Source organism: Marmota marmota, unplaced genomic scaffold (assembly GCF_001458135.2).
Source record: "Marmota marmota marmota unplaced genomic scaffold, marMar, whole genome shotgun sequence".
Lineage (NCBI taxonomy): Eukaryota > Metazoa > Chordata > Mammalia > Rodentia > Sciuridae > Marmota > Marmota marmota.
Genome location: NW_025999929.1, coordinates 1,292,455 through 1,305,359, shown reverse-complemented (window position 1 = coordinate 1,305,359; position 12,905 = coordinate 1,292,455). Strand labels below are relative to the sequence as shown.

At 39.9% G+C, this 12,905-nt stretch overlaps 1 long non-coding RNA gene across 1 annotated transcript in view; it reads left to right on the top strand.

Moving 5' to 3' along the window:
- The window catches only part of LOC125615948, a 61,083-nt gene extending 49,462 nt beyond the window's left edge, over positions 1-11,621 (top strand). The window contains exons 4-6 of the long non-coding RNA XR_007346553.1: positions 7,742-7,862; positions 9,088-9,199; positions 10,266-11,621. This is a non-coding gene — a long non-coding RNA (uncharacterized LOC125615948). The remainder of the gene's footprint in view (positions 1-7,741; positions 7,863-9,087; positions 9,200-10,265) is intronic.
- Positions 11,622-12,905: the final 1,284 nt, after the last annotated feature.

Below are 12,905 nucleotides of genomic sequence, written 5' to 3'. Positions count from 1 at the left end.
AGGTGGAAAGGAGACAAAGTGGTACTGAAGAGCTACAGTGGGTATGTGCAGAATGGAGACTTTTTGATCACTCAGCTGCACATCTTTCAGGAGACTGCAAAATTAGTGTGTTCTCTAAGAGCAGCCTCATGAACATTGCAGACCTCAGTCTTCTAGCTAGTATCTGCAAGGCATGAACAAAATCCCACCCAAACCCCGTATGCATAGCCAAAGGGCACAGTATTCATTCATACTGACATTTGGCCCTAAAATCCTAACAGGATAAGGACCACAAGCTGTGTGTCATTGTATTGGTTGGACATGTAGCAGAAAGAAGATGAAGGGGTGAGACTGGCCATGGGACTGAAGGAGAAATGAACACAGGCATTACCCATTTTAGAAGAGGAGGAGAGCCTACAGGAGCTAGCAGCTCCATGATGGATGGCTTTCCACTCTGATGAGAGTGCTGCTTGGTGCCCTCATTTGGTTCCTAATTCTGGCAGGTGAAGGAGGCGTCAGGTTGTGGCTCAGTGTAAGTGACCTTGAGTTTGGAAAGAATCCCTGGCCTGATTTTGAGATAACCTTAAGCTGTGTGTGTTCTTAGAGAAGAATGCACAGCTGAGTCTGAGGTTATGTGGGAACATTTACATAGTGGCTGCTGAAAATTGCCCCATAGTCAAAAAGCATTAGCTGCAATAGGCTTTCTGACCTGAGCAGTATGACCAAAGTAAAGCAAATTACTTAAACCTATAGACATCCATCCCTGCAACACGTAGTTTGGCTGGGTAAAATCAGCTGCCATTAGTATCAGTTTAAGCGTCGACACTTCTGGGCTGATTAAGGAAGAGGATTCCACAAAATCCAATCCCCTAGAGGGCATGGGTAGGATGAAACATTCTGGGTTTAATTCACCCTCTAAACCAAAGCTTCTCTTTTAGGATGCACATATTTGATATACACGTAGAGTTGTCTATATGTGAAGTGATTATGAAATGATTGTCAAAATTAAGTTAGTTAACACATCCATCATCACCTCACATAATTATTGGGTGTGTTGGGAATTTAAGATTGACTTTCTTAGCAAATTACAAGTGTACAACACATTATCATTAACTATAGTCACCATGCTTTCATTAGTTCTCCAGAATTTACTTATCTTATAACTGCCAATCTGTACCCTTCAACCAGCATCTCTCTATTAACTCCATTCCACAGCCCCTGATAATCACTTTTCTAGTCTCTGTTTCTGAATTTAACTTTTTTGTTAAGTGCCCCTGAGTTCAATCCCTGATGAATATTGTCAATGTACAAATGAGTGAGAGCATACAGTATTTGTCTTTCTTTGTCTGACTTATTTTGCTTAACATAATATCTTCCAAGTTCATCTATGTTTTAGCAAATGGGAGGATTTTCCTTCTTCTTTTTTTTTTTCAATGTCTGTGTGTGGTACTGGGGATTGAACCCAAGGTCTTGTACATGCTAGGCAAGTGCTTTACCACTGAGCTATATCCCCAGGCCCAGGATTTCCTTTTTAAAGGCTGAATAATATTCTGTTGTTTATATATACCACATTTTCTCTATCCATCATCCCTTGATTGACACTCAGGTTGTTTCCACATCTTGGCTATTCTAAATAATGCCGCAATAAACACGGACTCACAGATGTGTTTTCAACATATTGATTTCATTTCCTTGGATATATACCCAGAAATGGGATTGTTGCAGGATCACATGATAATTCTACTTTTCATTTTTTGAGGTACCTCCATTCCATTTTCCACAATTGAGGTACCAATTTCATTGTAGTTATATCTCAATAAAGCGGAGAAAAAAAAAAGAATAAGTAAATGGTGTCAACCAACTCACTAGGTCATAAGCTTCCTACTTTTCTAGTGATTAGTATAGCCCTCTGTGCCTAAAATTACGCCTGGGTAATCATAGACAATCACTATACATTAAACGAATGAATGCACCAAGAAATGGGAGATATGGCTTAGATAACAAATAAGAAAGATGCCCTTATGTTTAAAGTTTTATAAAAGTGTTTAATGAATTCAGTCATTTAAGTAGTTGAAAACCTCTATAAAAATTTGTATATGTCCTGGAAATGGACAATGGTGATAGTTGAGCAATATTAATTAATGCCCTTAAAATTGACTAACATGTACACTTTATGCTATTTAGTTTTCCACAATAAAAAAAAATGTGCACAAGTGAAAAAACAAAGCAGTACTTCTCAAACTTAAATGTGAATGGGAATCTTATGAAACTGTTTCAGTAGGCCGGGGATGGGTCCTGCTGCTCTGCATTTTTTTTTAATATTTATTTTTTAGTTGTAGTTGGACACAATACCTTCATTTTATTTATTTATTTTTATGTGGTTCTGAGGATCGAACCCAGGGCCTCGCATGTGCTAGGAGAATGCTCTACCACTGAGCCACAACCCCAGCCCCTGCTCTGCATTTTTAACATGCTTCCAGGTGATGCCCATACTAATGGGCAAGGATCACCCTGAGTACAACATTGGTTCTTCATCTAGATAAAGTTTGCCATTTATTTTCCTGTTTAAGTCTCCTTCCTCTCTCCCACTATTGACTTTTCATAGAGATGGCTCTAAATTTGCGCATTGAGAATTTTCCCTTTCTCAGTTAAGAATGCATTCCATGGTTTAGCTTCTCTTCATATATTTAATCATCTCTTTATTAATGGACCTTTAAGTGGATTTTCATTACTATTACAAACCAGGCTATAATATGCACCTTCTTCACATGCATATTGCATGTAAATATGAAAAGATGTGAGTTCAAGTGAAGGAATGCATCACAGTGCACTTGTGTACTATAAAAACTATGATTATTTTAATTAGCCATGACACCAAAGATCACACTTTTTTGATAGGCTGGTTTTGTTTTTGACTCAGATTGAGCTGGCAGTCATCCGAGACCCTGTCATTTCTGCACGTGCTATTATTTAGCCATGTTATCTTTCCCATCTTGTTCTTGTGCAATTGTTTTTCTGAAATCTAAGTGTGGGATTGATTTACATAGCCTGTTAAATTCCATCATGCTAGCTTCAGACCCTTGTTATCACCTATCAGGATAATTTTGATTGTTGACTTTGTCATCTAATATTCTCCCCAACCTCCTGGGTTTATGTTATCTTCCCAGTTGATGAGCATGCTATCTCCATTGGTGTATTCATTTAGTGACTATAGAGTACCCTTCGATGTGCCAGGCACTGTTGTAAGTGCTGAACATACAGTGAGCAAAACTGAAATCTCTGTTTTCCTGGAGGCTTCATTCAAGTAGGGAAGATAGACACTCAATAAAGATGAATAAATTACGTGTGTGTTGTTTTAGTTAATGCCAAGTACCAAGGAGAAATATAAAGCAGGGAAGAGGGATAGGAAGTGAGGGGGGAATTTTCGCAACTTTAGATAGAATGGCTAGAGAAAAACTCATAGGAAATAGTGACACTTGAGCAGAGATCTGAAGATATTTTTCTATCCAATTCACTGGGAACTCTGATGATAAAATAATCCTTCCATCTGTTGCTAGAGCCTTCTTTACAGGCTGACGTTAATGCACTAACTAGTACCTTTTGGGTACAGCCAACTAATCCACTAGATTTCTCTGTAACTTAATTATCTAAAGTCCATTTCTCTATATAATGTTCTTAAAGGTATCTGGGGACATATTAAAACCTGGATATTTAGCCTGTATGGTGTCTCCCTTAAGTGGTCTAGTAAAACTCTCACAAACAAAATGAGTTTAATGTGAAAAGACATAGTTTCCCTTGTTGACTTGGCTTTTAGTGCTTACCAGGTACCACAACCGAGAAGCAGTGATGTTGCAGGCAGAAGGAGAAGTGATGACCCAGGGACCATTTTCTGTCTTCATAGATTTTGTGAAGCACAGGTAGAAAGACTCAGTGCTCTTGACATCATGGGAAATTAGACTTCTTGCCCAGTAACTTTTGGCAAATGTCATTCTGAACAACGAACCCCCTCATTTAGCCTGATCATTTCAGTCCATACATACCTATGGTGTGTCTCTACCCAACCTCTCTCTTATTTAGGGCATAGCTTCCTTTTAAGCAGGTTGAGGCTATTGGAGGCTGCATGCACCCTGTGCTGTCCCTCTACCTGCCAGGTGTACTGCTGTGATCTTCACAATAACCTGCAGGCTGCAGTGTTGCCATGATTATCCTCAGCCCATGCACCAGGCTGGGTTCTCCAAGTGTACAAACAGGTTGGGCTGACGTTGCAGGTAGGCACTGATTTCATTCAGCAGACAGAGGACGCACTTGAGGTTAGCCATGAGCTCCAAGAACAAAGCAAAGCTCAGTGTCTGCATTAGGCCCCACCATGGTCGCACAAAAGCTCTCCCTTTGGCATCTCTGGCCTCAGTTCCTTTGTCTGTAGATCACTGGATTACCTGTGATGATTTCTACACCTAGATTCAGGTACCAGGTGTCCATTTCAGAAGAAATAATCAGTCATTGGTAGTTTAGAACCCCGACTTCACAACAGTTTAGCCTAATGAAAAGCAAATTCGTGGACGTGAGGACAGAGATTTTGGTAACAATGGAAAGACTGAAAGAGGGCTAGACACCTGGTAAGCACAGAGGCCCTAAAGAGGCACCTTCTTGTTCATAGGCAATGCTGGAGCAACACAGTGGAGCATGCTGGCCTGGTGGGACTTCAAGTAACAAGAAGAAATGCAAATGCAGGAATACTCCCCCCCCCCATGGTGTCTGTTCTGCTCCCAACTATTGGACCCACCTCCTTTTCTTTATACCTCCACTTCTCCTTTTAACCTCATTTCCTTCCTAACTCCCACTCTAGGGGAGAATGTTCAAGAAATGTCTCCTTTCCTGAAAGCAAATACATAATTATGAGAGTGGCACCTTGATCCGAATGGCCCTTTGTTCTGCTTCTTAATGACTAATTATCATGCTATGAAAAGGCTTATGCAACCCTGGCAGAGTCAGCCCTCCTGCTAGAGTGGCTGGAAGTGTGTAATCTTCAAAAAGCTGTGACTGCGACCTGGGATTTCGTAAGAAATAATTACAGAATCCAGCCGGGGCTTGCTTCTCATTACAGGCTCCAGGCTTTTACCCCCAGTAGCTTTACATGCTTGTTAATATTTAAACTGTTGAGTAGTAGCAGAATATTTTGTAAGCTTCAATAATGGTTGCAGAGTTCAGTATTGGATGAGGACCCAGGGCAGGCAGGGTGGAAGAAGACAGAAAAGGACCAGGTCCCACTGAGTTTTCCTTGAGGATTTTGTCCTTCTGCAAATAACAGCTCTTGGGGAAGTTTTAAACTTTCATTCTTTGCCATAGAAAAAAAGTTAAAAATCATCAACCCTCTTAAAAATCTCTGAATTTTTACTTTATTATTTATTTTCGTATTTGCAGTTCTGGGATGGAACCCAGGGCCTTGTACATTCTAGGCAAGCTCTCTGCCACTGAGCTACATCTCCAGCCCCATATCTCACATTTTTTTTTAAAAAAAATTTTTTTAAATCCCCAACTAAATTCATTATCTTATAAAATAGACTTTAAATGTGATTTTTTTTAATCAAAAAAATTTTTTAGTTGTAGATGGACACAATACCTTTATTTTATTTATTTATTCTTATGTGGTGCTGAGGATCAAACCCAGTGCCTCACATGTGCTAAACAAGCACTCTACCACTGAGACACAACTCCAGCCTTTAAATGTGATTTTAACTTTAAAAAGTTAGTGAAAAAAAAAATTTAGTAGCTCTGGTCACCTACCTAATCTTAAAGCAAGAGAAGAAAGATTTAATCTAGTTACTGCCCTCCCCCCAAACACACACACACACACACATACTAGTGACAAAGCCTGACACTCTAATCTGCCCCAGATGGCAGAAGCTCCTGTCTGCATCCTTAGCCTTTGGAAAGTCAGCCTCTTGACCTCCAACTATCTGTCTCCTCTCTGCAAAATCAGGCGCGTCCTCTGTCTTGTCTGTGTGCTTTTGTGGCGCCTGTCACTGTGGGATCTAGGCACACAGACAAAAACATCAGGCAAAATACACATTTGTGCATTATGAGAGGAAACGCCGTCTGGCTTCCTGGAGTCACCCTCGGCTTAGGTTGCAGTAAGGACTTATCCCAGGGTGATTTGCAAAGGCTAAGGAAAAGTGTGGACAAAGCCAACCGTGGAGTACTTCCTTGTTTTCATTTATAAAAGAAGCAACGAGTTGGTGTTTGTAAAGTTTGGCAAAATTGCTGAAGTTTTTAAATGTCTCCGTCAACATAGGAATAGGGCTTCTACTCAAAAGAATGAGAAAGCATTTTGTTTCTTCTCTTCTCCTTTTTTATCTTTTCCTTTCCCTCCCTCCTCTACTTTATGCCTTCTCTCTCTCCTTCTCATTCTTCCCACCTTCTTTCCCCATTTGTCTTCTTTCCTTTTCTAGAAAATATATCTGTTTAAATAAAGTAATGCACATTCACGGTGAAAAAAATTTTCTTCCAAACAGAATAAAAAAGTGACAGAGAAAATATTCCTCCACATCTCAGACCTTTCCAGCCCTACCAGTACCCATAGGTAACAACAATTTAAACCTTTATTAGAATCTTTCTTCGGCTTTCCTCTGCATGTGCACACATTCACGCGCATGGAATGTGCCTATTGATCTGTATTTGAAGATCTTCAATGTGAATGGGGGCCATACTCAATGTATAGACCTGTAACTTGCTTCCCCTGCATATAATAGCATTTCTGGGACACCTTTCCAAAACAGCACAAAGATGTATCCATGCACTTCCTGACTGTTTCTAGTCCATTTTGTGGTCACATCCTAATTCATTTAACCAGTTTCTTAAATTGGTAGTAAAAATTGTTTTCCACTTTGGGGGGATTACAAAGAATACTTCAACACACCTTCTAGTCCACTTGTGCTTTTTGCACAGTTGAAAGAGTATACCCTAAGGATAAATTCCTACCAATGGAATTGCTGGGTCAAAGGGTATGTGCATTTTACACTTTAATAGATATTGCCAAATTGCCCTGCAAAAAGGTTGCACCAGTTTACAACCCCATTAACACTATGTGAACTACCTATTTCCTCAAAACATTACTGACTCCACGGTCTATCAAACATCTAAATCTTTGCCAATGAGCAACAAAAAGTTGTTATTGTTTGAATTTACATTTTAATTATGAAAAATTAAACCCTGTTTCACATGTTTATGGCCCATTGGTCATAAATGTTTCCTCTGGTGTGTGTTTGTGTGTGAAAACTATAGTCTTGCCACTGTTTATTTCCATTGGTGTTTTAGTAGTTTAAAAAATTGATTTATAAAAACTTTAATTTGTTATTAAATTTTATTCTTTGTTCTTCAAATACATTCTCTACCATTTTTTTTAAACCAGTGGAAGTTAACCATTAATTACAGATTTAAACTTACCTGCCTTTCCTTTGGTAACATTAAGGTCTTCTGCCATACTTCAATGACACCTGACCTCTTTTACAAGTTACTCTATTAGATTTGCTTTATACATGTTTTTGCTATTTCAGACATCTATTTTAGTGTATGGAGTGAGGTAGGGATTTGATTGGAGATCATATTGGCTCTATGTAGTTTTATAAATCAGCCTGTTAGCTACAGTGATGTGCTGCAAGTGGATGCTTTGTGTCCCTTTGGAAATAAAAAGGTTGTAGGCGGGCTTTTTGTAAGATCTGGGCAACAGTTTGTTGATATCAAAACTCTGTTCTTTTCTATTCAGGAGAACATTTGGCTGATCTTCGAAGGAGTTAAGGAACAGATAGCAGGAAATTAGAGAGAAAAATGGAAAACAGATTCTTTGGTGAAAGTGCATAATTTTGGAGAATATCATGCTAAGTAAAGTAAGCCAGTCCCCCCAAACCAAAGACCTAATGTTCATTCTGAAAAGTGGATGCTGATCCATAATGAGAAGGGGCGGGGTGGGAAGAATGGAGGAACTTTGAGCCAAGGGGAGGGAGAAGGAGAAGGGTATGGGGGTAGGAAAGATGATGGAATGAGATGAACATCATTACCCTAGATACATGTATGACTGCATATGTGGTGCGACTCTACATTGTGTACAACCAGAGAAATGGAAAGTTGTGCTTCATTTGTGTGCAATGCATAGAAATGCATTCTGCTATCATGTATAACTCATTAGTACAAATTTTAAAAATTAAAAATAAAAAAGAAAGTGCCCATAATCTTAGAACCAGGAATATTTCTGCTTTACTACTATGAACATAGAAGACAGAGACTCATGGACCGAAGAAACAAATGAGCAGATGAATTCCACTTATCTTTTGTTCATCTAGCTAATAAATAAATAAATAAATAAATAAATAAAGGAAAAATACTTTTCTTATGCTCTCATTTCAACAATATTTCTGTTATCTCAACTACTACACAGCCTGGGATTTTTAGTGTTCTTCCCATAGTTCTTAACTCTATGGAGTATTTTTCTCTTTAAAGACCGAATAAATTAATTACATCAGTAACATTAGAGGTTTAGATTTCTTGGCATGAGCAATACCATATATGTGTTGGCAAAGACCTACATGACTTTGATTTGCAACATAAATAATATAATCCCATAGATCAAATTCCAACTAATTGAGTTAAAAGATACTGAAGGACTCTTTTCTCCCAAGTATCTACCTCTTGATAAATTGTGTAATTTGTATAGTTATAATTAGATTTGATGAGGATTGATTTCATCATTAGAGGTATAATATTACTACTATTAATACTGATTACTGTTTGTTGAGTATGCACTCTGTACCATTATTGTATATATGTATGTGAATGTATGCATGTAACAAATATATCATCTATAAAATCTACTATGTACACATAGAACATACAGATCTATTGTCTATAAAAATCTATTGTGTACAGAATTATGTATATATTCTAATTTATTCCTTACTGTGACCACTGTTCAGATAAAGAAATAGAAGTTCAGTTTGATTTAAGTACCTAGGTTGAGATCATACAACTGTTGAGTGAAGGGTTGAGAACTAATTCAGGACTGTTTGACTCCAAATTTTGTGCTACTATTATTTCATCCTGTTCTTTCCCCCAAAGACAGGTGCAGACAGAATGAGAGGCAGGATGATTTCCAGCGGAGGAGCTTGAATTTTACATCAGCTCTAGGAATCCAAATGGTGCTCTCCTTTCCTGCTGCCTCCTTCAACAGGTCTGCCATCTACTTGTTGCTATGGAAGCCATCTTTTTAAGGGTTCCAAGACCCTCTACACTTGTCCCTCCTAGAATTCCAACAGGTATTCCAACATCTGGAGACAGTCCATAGGGAGCACTGGGTAGCAGGAGCCTCTCCCAACCTGGCTATCTTTAGCTCAGGATGAAGTGAAGGGGCCAGGGAAAGGGTAGAAGTGGTCTAGCAGTGGCTCTCAGATGGGGTCCAGCAGCCTCGGGATGTGCAGAGTAGCCCTTTTTTTCTGGATGACGAGGCCTCACTGATCTAGCCTGTACTCTCTTTCAAGGATCAGCAGCCCCTCCTCTCTTCTAGCTCATTCCAGTAACGGTTAAGAATGTTAAAACATTTTTTTTTCTTCTAAAGGAAGAGTAACCTTTCCCAGACCTGCTGTATTTTTTCCAGCTTTTCCCAAGTCTGAGTCCCTTCTTTGCGGTCAACGTTCTGGAGAGGACACGCACAGTCCCTGCCCCTGTCCCTACCCTACCCTGCTTCCTCATCCTGTCCTCATCTGGCCCTTGGCCCCACCATGTCTCTGCCGTGACGCCCCTGAGGTCACTGTGGGCCTTGCTGCCAAGTCATTATCTTTGACTTCTTTGCTGGATAGGACCCTAGGGGACATGTCCTCTGAACACACAGTTTCTCTTTATTTTCAAGAAGGAATACTCTGTTTCTCCCTTTTACAGATTCCTTAACTTGTGTCTTTTTGTGTGTGCAAGTGTGCCAGGGATTGAACCCAGTGCCTTGCCCATGCTAAGTACATGCTCTGCCACTGAGTTGAACCCCCGCCCTTTATTCATACCTTGAGCATAATGGTTAAATCCCTGGCTATCTTGCCTTCTCCCTGTGCTCAGGAACACTTTACTAGCAGTTTCAAAAACTGTTACTTCCTTGTCTCATTTCTAGATATGCATATAATCATATATCAATTACATATATTTTGAGTAATTGTGAATGTATAGTATATACGTATAGAATTATATACATCATATAGATATTATAGATAGAAAATTGTATTTGAAAAAGACTAATTTTTTTCTGTTTCCAGGGTTGTAAAAACTCTCCATGTGCTGCTGTTTCCTATTCTTCACCCCCGGCCCAGATCTTTCCTGAACTTCAGGCCTGAATATGCAACTGCTTCCCTGATGGCTTCATTTGAGTGTCCTTCCTGCAACTCAAAATCAGTGTGTTCCAGACCCAACGCTGCGCTGGGCTGAAGGCCATGGCTGACTCCAATGGTGCCTGTGGGCAAATTGGAAAAAATGCACACTTTTCTCAAAATACTTTACTCTCCTTGGACAAAATTTATTGTAATTGATGCCAAAATTATTATGACTCTGATGTCAAGGGCACTCGCTTTATTTGTGCATGACAAGAAAGTCTCGGATTGCTGCACATAGACATGCGCATGCACACACATGCAAAAGCAAAGTGGCGCCTCCTTGACACCATGACTGTGGGAATGGCCTCCTTGCCTACCAGTGTCCTTCTCCTGACCTTCACTTCTAGTCATCTCCAAGTCCTGGGGATGCACCTTCAAAACTTGTCAAAACCTGTTTATTCTCCATCCCTGCTGTGGCTTATTCAGACCATCTTGACTCACTTGTGTGGTTGCAACAGCCTCTAATGTTGCCTCTATGGGGTCCTCTCCTTTCTGTTCTTCCTGGAGTAGATTTATCCTTATGGGCAAAACCAACTGCTATCTGCTAAAAGCACTTCAGTGACTCCCCATTGTTCTCAGAGTACAGAGTAGGATCCTTTATGATCTTGCTGACACTTACCTCTCTGCTTTGCCTCCTTTCCCACAACCATGGGTTCTGCAGTTCATGAATGCAGACAGTTTGCAATTCCCCAAATGTGCGTGCTCTCTCTTGGCTCTGTGCCGGTGTACATACCGTTCCCTTCACCTAGAAGCTTCCCTTCCACTCCCTGCTCCTAACTCCAGCTTATTCATGGCTCAGGTTTCAGTGTAAATACCACAGTATCCAGAAAATTTTCTCTACATCCTTGGAGCCTGGGAGCAATGCACCTCTGGATGCCCACATCATTTCCCATGATGGCCCCATACCTGACACGGTGCTTACCTGTTTACAGGGAGGTCTGCAGGGTGGATTCTGTTTTGGCCTTCCTTTTTTTTTTTTTTCTGTTCGATCGTGTCTAGAATGTGATAAGGTGCTCAAAAAGGTTTGCAACTGAACATAGGTACAGAGAAAAATTTCTTACCCTCGGATTTCCTGTTATTCAATTAAACTGGAACTTCCTTACTTCATTGAAAAAAGGTGTGTATAAGCCAAAATGCCATAGATATGAAAGAAAGATATGATATCTATTATTAAATTACTAAGGAAATCTAAAAACTCAATTGTTAAAAAAAAACAAATAATCTGAATTAAAAATGGATGAAGGACTGAATAGACATTTCTTAATAGAAGACAAATAAATTGCCAACAGGAGCCAGGCATGGTGGCTCATGCCTGTAATCCCAGCTAACTTGGGGGTGGGGTCGACTGAGGCAAGAGGATCTGAAGTTCAAGGCCAGCCTGAGCAACTTAGTGAGACCCTTTCTCAAAATCAAATAAAAAGGGTTGGGTTATGGCTCAGTGGTAGAGTGCTTGCCTAGCATGCATGAAGCCCTGGGTTCTATCCCTAGCGCCACTGTTTTAGTCAGCTTTTTCACTTTTGTGATCAAAAGACCTGACAAGAACAATTAGAGGAGGAAAAGTTTATTTGGGGGGCTCATAATTTCACAGGTCTCAGTCCATAGATCGTCAACTCCATTCCTTGGGGCTCAAGGTGAGGAAGAATGTGGTGAGTAGTAGTAGCTCAAGATATCACACCAGGAAGCAGAGAGAGAGAGAGAGAGAGAGAGAGAGAGAGCGCTCTGCTCAACAAGGGTAAAACATATACCCCAAATGCACACCTCCAAGCATCCACCTCCTCCAGCTATCTCCTAACCGTTTTCAGTTCCCACCCAGTTAACCCTATCAGAGGATTAATTCACTGATTGGGTTAAAGTTCTCACAACCCAATCATCTCTCCTCTTAGCCTTCTTGTATTGTCTCACACATGAGCTTTTGGAAGACACCTCACATCCAAACCATAACAATCACAAAAAAGAAAATAAAATAAAACACAATGGGTTATGAATGCAGCTCAGTCCGTGGTGGAGCACTTGGTTAGCATGTGGGAAGTTCAAGATTAAACCAAAGTTCAATCCCCAGAACAGAAGGAAAGAAAGACTGTCCAACGTGTACATAAAAGGATGATCAACACCACTAATCATCAGGGAATCATCAGAGCAATGCAAATTAAAGCCACAATAAGTTATTGCATCAGACTTGTTAGACTGGCTATTAACTAAAGGACAAAAGTTAAACGTTGACGAGGATATGGAGAAAAGAGAACACTCAGACACTGTTGATAGGAATGTAAATCAGGACAGCCGTCATGGAAAATGGTATGGAGGGTCCTCTATAAATTAAAAATAGATTACCATATGATCCAGCAATCCCATCCCTAGATATATGTCCAAAGGAAATAAAATCGGTATGTGGGAGAGATACCTGCATTCCCAAGTTCATTGCAGAACTATGTACAATAGTCAGTATATGTAATGAACCCATGTGTCCATTAATGGATGAATGGATAAAGAAAATGTGGCTTATCTACACAATGGACTACTACACAG